A 6761-nucleotide genomic window follows, 5' to 3' on the forward strand; every position below is an offset into this window, starting at 1 on the left:
TAAGCATCGGACGAGGCCTGCCGGACGAGGGCCCAGCACGAAGCCAGGCCATCGCCCAGCAAGCCAAGTGCGCCACACAAACAGCCACGCCAGGCCCAGCGCAAGGCCAGGCCCAGCAGGCCGTGGCAGCGCGCACAGCGCGCGCAGCGCGCGCGGGTGCTTGCGTGGGCTTGTGGCTCGCGCAGGCCTCGCTGCGTGGGCTGCTGCTCGCACGCACGCATGGGCGGCCCATCGAGGCTGCCGTGTGTGTGTGCATAAGTGTTTGTGTTCGTGCACGTTTCCTAAAACGTGCAGGGTTCGGTTAATGATTAAATTCCTAATTCTATTTGATAAAATAATTAAATTAGAGTTCTTGTAGGATTCTAGGTTTAATTAATTTGTATCTGAATAGGATTCCAATTCCCTTTCCATAACCCTATAAATATGTGGCCTGGGTTCACAATTTATAACGAGTTTCAAAGTATTCAAAGTGAGTTTTTGAGAGAAAAATTCAGCCACACATCTTGCTCAAAAGTGCCGAAAATTCTAGTACCTTAAGGGCGATTCTAGTTGGTCAATCTTAAGGCGGATCCGGACGTGCTGTGGACTATCTACGGCGGGACGACACTTGGAGTCCTAAAGACTTGTTCTTGTTCGGTTCGGGCGCAGCTAGGGAGGGCACGCAACAAAGAGTATGCATCTAAATTATGCTATATGATTATGTGTAAATAATATGTATTCCTGGGTTAATGGTTGTTTCCGCATGATTTATGTAATATCATATGTATCATAACCTAACAATACAGGCCTTGGGCGAGTGATGGTTTTCTGTGTTGCATTCCTAACGATCGCATTGACATGGACCAAGGGCATGGCATCCATAAGCACGCAAGGGAAAGGCATGGCCCAAGGCACAACAATCGGACCCAAGGCATGGCCCAAGGCAAAACGATCGGACCACATGCACAATAATGACCACTATGAATGAATTTTCTAGAAAACTTTCCAAAAATAGCAACCCGGGACCACACGGGCACCCCCTGAGTTCCCAAAATAAAAAATTTCAACACCAATGTTTTCTATATATATTTATATGTCTTTTCCTATTTTTTCGGATTTTTTGGGATTTTTTTGAATTTTTTGGGATTTTCCCCGTTTTTACCCCTAAAATAGCAACCCGGGACCACACGGGCACCCCCCTAGGTCCAAAAATAAAAAGCTTCAACACCAATAATTTTTTGGGATTTTTTTGAATTTTTTGGGATTTTATTGAGATTTTTTTGAATTTTTCCCTTATTTTTCCCGTTTTTACCCCTATTTTCCCTATTTTCGGAAAACAAAAATAATTTTTTTGAAAAAAAAAATCATGAAAATTAAGCTTAATGCCCATATAAGGTTTTCCAACAAAAAAAACGGGGCATTATTATGACAAAAACTCAAGTTTTGAGCCATTATTATGTTACTGTCATTTGGTGTTCACTAGGAAAATTTAGCTAATTCAAAATAAACCTCTATAGGGGGAGGGTGAGAGTGGAAGGATGGATGGTCAAGGTTGGCTTAAAACTCTCTTGTGGGCACCGTTGGGCACCGTTGGGCACCGTCGACCCCCCTACGACACCACACATGCCCATGACATTAGACGGATTGAAAATTTTGGATCATTCGACGGATTTGACGCATAATTTTTTGTCCGAGACCCGATTTGACGCGAAAATTTGTTTTTTTGAAAAAAAAAAAAATTCAAAAAAATTCAAAAAAAATTCAAAAAAAATATTAAAAAAAAAATTTTTTTTGAAAAAAAATTTGTTGGCTCTAAGCAAGGGCACGACATGGCCCAAGCAAGGCAAGGTATGACCCAAGAAAGGCAAGCAAGGGCACGACATGGCCCAAGCAAAGCAATGCATGACCCAAGAAAGGCAAGCAAGGGCACGACATGGCCCAAGCAAGGCAATCCATGACCCAAGAAAGGCAAGCAAGGGCACAACATGGCCCAAGCAAGGCAAGACATGACCCAAGAAAGGCAAGCAAGGGCACGACATTGCCCAAGCAAGGCAAAGCATGACCCAAGAAAGGCAAGCAAGGGCACGACATGGCCCAAGAAAGGCAAGCAAGGGCACGACATGGCCCAAGCAAGGCAAGGCATGACCAAAGAAAGGCAAGCAAGGGCACGACATGGCCTAAGCAAGGCAAGGCATGACCCAAGAAAGGCAAGCAAGGGCACGACATGACCCAAGCAAGGCAAGGCATGACCCAAGAAAGCCAAGCAAGGGCACGACATGGCCCAAGCAAGGCAAGGCATGACCCAAGAAAGGTCAGCAAGGGCACGACATGGCCCAAGCAAGGCAAGGCATGACCCAAGAAAGGTAAGCAAGGGCACGACATGGCCCAAGCAAGGCAAGGCATGACCCAAGATAGGTAAGCAAGGGCACGACATGGCCCAAGCAAGGCAAGGCATGACCCAAGAAAGGTAAGTAAGGGCACGACATGGCCCAAGCAAGGCAAGGCATGACCCAAGAAAGGTAAGCAAGGGCACGACATGGCCCAAGCAAGGCAAGGCATGACCCAAGAAAGGTAAGCAAGGGCACGACATGGCCCAAGCAAGGCAAGGCATGACCCAAGAAAGGTAAGCAAGGGTACGACATGGCCCAAGCAAGGTAAGCATGACCCAAGAAAGGTAAGCAAGGGAACGACATGGCCCAAGATGGGTAAGCATCACCCAAGAAAGGTAAGCAAGGGCACGACATGGCCCAAGCAAGATAAGCAAGACCCAAGAAAGGTAAGCAAGGGCACGACATGGCCCAAGCAAGGCAAAGCATGACCCAAGAAAGGTAAGCATGACCCAAGCAAGGTAAGGAATGACCCAAGAAAGGTAAGCAAGGGCACGACATGGCCCAAGCAAGGTAAGCATGACCCAAGAAAGGTAAGCAAGGGCACGACATGGCCCAAGCAAGGCAAGGCATGACCCAAGAAAGGTAAGCAAGGGCACGACATGGCCCAAGCAAGGTAAGCATGACCCAAGAAAGGTAAGCAAGGGCACGACATGGCCCAAGCAAGGTAAGCATGACCCAAGAAAGGTAAGCAAGGGCACGACATGGCCCAAACAAGGTAAGCAAGACCCAAGAAAGGTAAGCAAGGGCAGGACATGGCCCAAGCAAGGCAAGGCATGACCCAAGAAAGGTAAGCAAGGGCACGACATGGCCCAAACAAGGTAAGCATGACCCAAGAAAGGTAAGCAAGGGCACGACATGGCCCAAACAAGGTAAGCAAGACCCAAGAAAGGTAAGCAAGGGCACGACATGGCCCAAGCAAAGCAAGGCATGACCCAAGAAAGGTAAGCAAGGGCACGACATGGCCCAAGCAAGGTAAGCATGACCCAAGAAAGGTAAGCAAGGGCAGGTACGACATGGCCCAAACAAGGTAAGCAAGACCCAAGAAAGGTAAGCAAGGGCACGACATGGCCCAAGCAAGGCAAGGCATGACCCAAGAAAGGTAAGCAAGGGCACGACATGGACAAGCAAGGTAAGCATGACCCAAGAAAGGTAAGCAAGGGCACGACATCGCCCAAGCAAGGCAAGGCATGACCCAAGAAAGGTAAGCAAGGGAACGACATGGCCCAAGCAAGGCAAGGCATGACCCAAGAAAGGTAAGCAAGGGCACGACATGGCCCAAGCAAGGTAAGCATGACCCAAGAAAGGTAAGCAAGGGCACGACATGGCCCAAGCAAGGTAAGCATGATCCAAGAAAGGTAAGCAAGGGCACGACATGGCCCAAACAAGGCAAGGCATGACCCAAGAAAGGTAAGAAAGGGCACGACATGGCCCAAGCAAGGTAAGCATGACCCAAGAAAGGTAAGCAAGGCACGACATGGCCCAAGCAAGGCAAGGCATGACCCAAGAAAGGTAAGCAAGGGCACGACATGGCCCAAACAAGGTAAGCATGACCCAAGAAAGGTAAGTAAGGGCACGCCATGCCCAAGCAAGGCAAGCAAGGGCAAGTCGTGGCAAAGAAAGGCATGTAAGGGCAAGTCGTGGCAAGGCATGGCCCAAGCAAGGTAAGCAAGGGAAAGTCGTGGCAAAGAAAGGCAAGAGGAAGGCATGGCAAGGCATATCCCAAGCAAGGTAAGCAAAGAAAGGTGTTACGGTTCGATTGACGGAGTATTTCGGGGGATGACGGTTGTGGAATTGGCCTGCGACACGGCCATAGTACCGACTTGACCTTGAGTTTTCGTTGTTCAGAAAAAAAAATCCAACGATGCATTGAGGGAATTTTTCGGCTCCGTAAAGTCGGGGGATGACGGTGGTGGATTTGGCCCGCAATACGGCTAACGTCCCGACTTGACCTTGTTTTTTCGTATGCCGCAATAGTCCCGCGGTCGTCTCTCGGATGGGTTAGCGGAGGGGAGTTTGGGACTTGTCGACCGGATGCGGTCTGTTCTTGCGGGCAGCGGACCGAGCAGCCCACGAGCGCGGACTAAAATCTAGTTGACGTCGTCCTTCGAACAAACCTCGTAGGTATTGTAGGGGAGCTTGGGAATCCATGATCGGATGCGGTGTGTTCTAGTGTGCGGGCAACGGACCAAGAAGCACACAAGAGCATACTAAATCTCGTCGTCGTTCCTTCGAGCAAACCTGGAACAGGTACTATAGTCGAGGGGAGCTTGGGCCTCGATGACCGGATTCGGACTGTTCTTGTGTGCGGGCAGAGGACCAAGCAGCACACTAGAGAGCGGACTGTTCTCGTCGTCGATCTTTGAACAAACCTCTTGTCCCTTTTGGCTTTAGTGTGTAATGTTTCTGAAACTCGATGCGGACCGTTCCCGGATGCGGGCGATATCAAGCGGCATGTGGGTGCAGTCCAATTCTAGTTGACGTTGTGTTAGCTAACCTTAGCCAGTGTTGTCCCGCCTCGATTTGTTTGTTTCTTTCATGTCAAACGGTGCTAGTCGGGGGACATCTAGCCCATCCTTGCGGCCACTTTGTGGTCGTGGGATGCAAGCTCGTTGTTTCTTGGCCAAGCGGTACGCTACGCGTGTGAGTGGTGTTTGGTTTTTTTAGCTGGCGGGCTCCGTGAACCGCACGCCGATAAACCTCTTCAGTGTTTGCTCCAAGTGCTATACAGGCCTTGGGCGAGTGATGGTTTTCTGTGTTGCATTCCTAACGATCGCATTGACATGGACCAAGGGCATGGCATCCATAAGCACGCAAGGGAAAGGCATGGCCCAAGGCACAACAATCGGACCCAAGGCATGGCCCAAGGCAAAACGATCGGACCACATGCACAATAATGACCACTATGAATGAATTTTCCCGAAAACTTTCCAAAAATAGCAACCCGGGACCACACGGGCACCCCCCGAGGTCCCAAAATAAAAAATTTCAACACCAATGTTTTCTATATATATTTATATGTCTTTTCCTATTTTTTCGGATTTTTAATGATTTTTTTGAATTTTTTGGGATTTTTTGGGATTTCTTTGAGATTTTTTTGAATTTTTCCCTTATTTTTCCCGTTTTTACCCCTATTTTCCCTATTTTCGGAAAAGAAAAATAATTTTTTTGAAAAAAAAAAATCATGAAAATTAAGCTTAATGCCCATATAAGGTTTTCCAACAAAAAAAACGGGGCATTATTATGACAAAAACTCAAGTTTTGAGCCATTATTATGTTACTGTCACTTGGGTGTTCACTGGAAAAATTTAGCTAATTCAAAATAAACCTCTATAGGGGGAGGGTGAGAGTGGAAGGATGGATGGTCAAGGTTGGCTTAAAACTCTCTTGTGGGCACCGTTGGGCACCGTTGGGCATGGTCGGCCCCCCTACGACACCACACATGCCCATGACATTAGACGGATTGAAAATTTTGGATCATTCGACGGATTTGACGCATAATTTTTTGTCCGAGACCCGATTTGACGCGAAAAATTATTTTTTTGAAAAAAAAAATTTCAAAAAAAATCTAAAAAAATTCAAAAAAAATATTTAAAAAAAAAATTTTTTTGAAAAAAAATTTGTTGGCTCTAAGCAAGGGCACGACATGGCCCAAGCAAGGCAAGGTATGACCCAAGAAAGGCAAGCAAGGGCACGACATGGCCCAAGCAAAGCAATGCATGACCCAAGAAAGGCAAGCAAGGGCACGACATGGCCCAAGCAAGGCAATCCATGACCCAAGAAAGGCAAGCAAGGGCACGACATGGCCCAAGCAAGGCAAGACATGACCCAAGAAAGGCAAGCAAGGGCACGACATGGCCCAAGCAAGGCAAAGCATGACCCAAGAAAGGCAAGCAAGGGCACGACATGGCCCAAAAAAGGCAAGCAAGGGCACGACATGGCCCAAGCAAGGCAAGGCATGACCAAAGAAAGGCAAGCAAGGGCACGACATGGCCTAAGCAAGGCAAGGCATGACCCAAGAAAGGCAAGCAAGGGCACGACATGACCCAAGCAAGGCAAGGCATGACCCAAGAAAGCCAAGCAAGGGCACGACATGGCCCAAGCAAGGCAAGGCATGACCCAAGAAAGGTAAGCAAGGGCACGACATGGCCCAAGCAAGGCAAGCCATGACCCAAGAAAGGTAAGCAAGGGCACGACATGGCCCAAGCAAGGTAAGCATGACCCAAGAAAGGCAAGAAAGGGCACGACTTGGCCCAAGCAAGGCAAGGCATGACCCAAGAAAGGCAAGCAAGGGCACGACATGGCCCAAGCAAGGCAAGGCATGACCCAAGAAAGGTAAGCAAGGGCACGACATGGCCCAAGCAAGGCAAGGCATGACCCAAGAAAGGCAAGCAA

The sequence above is a fragment of the Spinacia oleracea genome, unplaced genomic scaffold (assembly GCF_020520425.1).
Source record: "Spinacia oleracea cultivar Varoflay unplaced genomic scaffold, BTI_SOV_V1 SOVchr0_032, whole genome shotgun sequence".
NCBI classification, from domain to species: domain Eukaryota; kingdom Viridiplantae; phylum Streptophyta; class Magnoliopsida; order Caryophyllales; family Amaranthaceae; genus Spinacia; species Spinacia oleracea.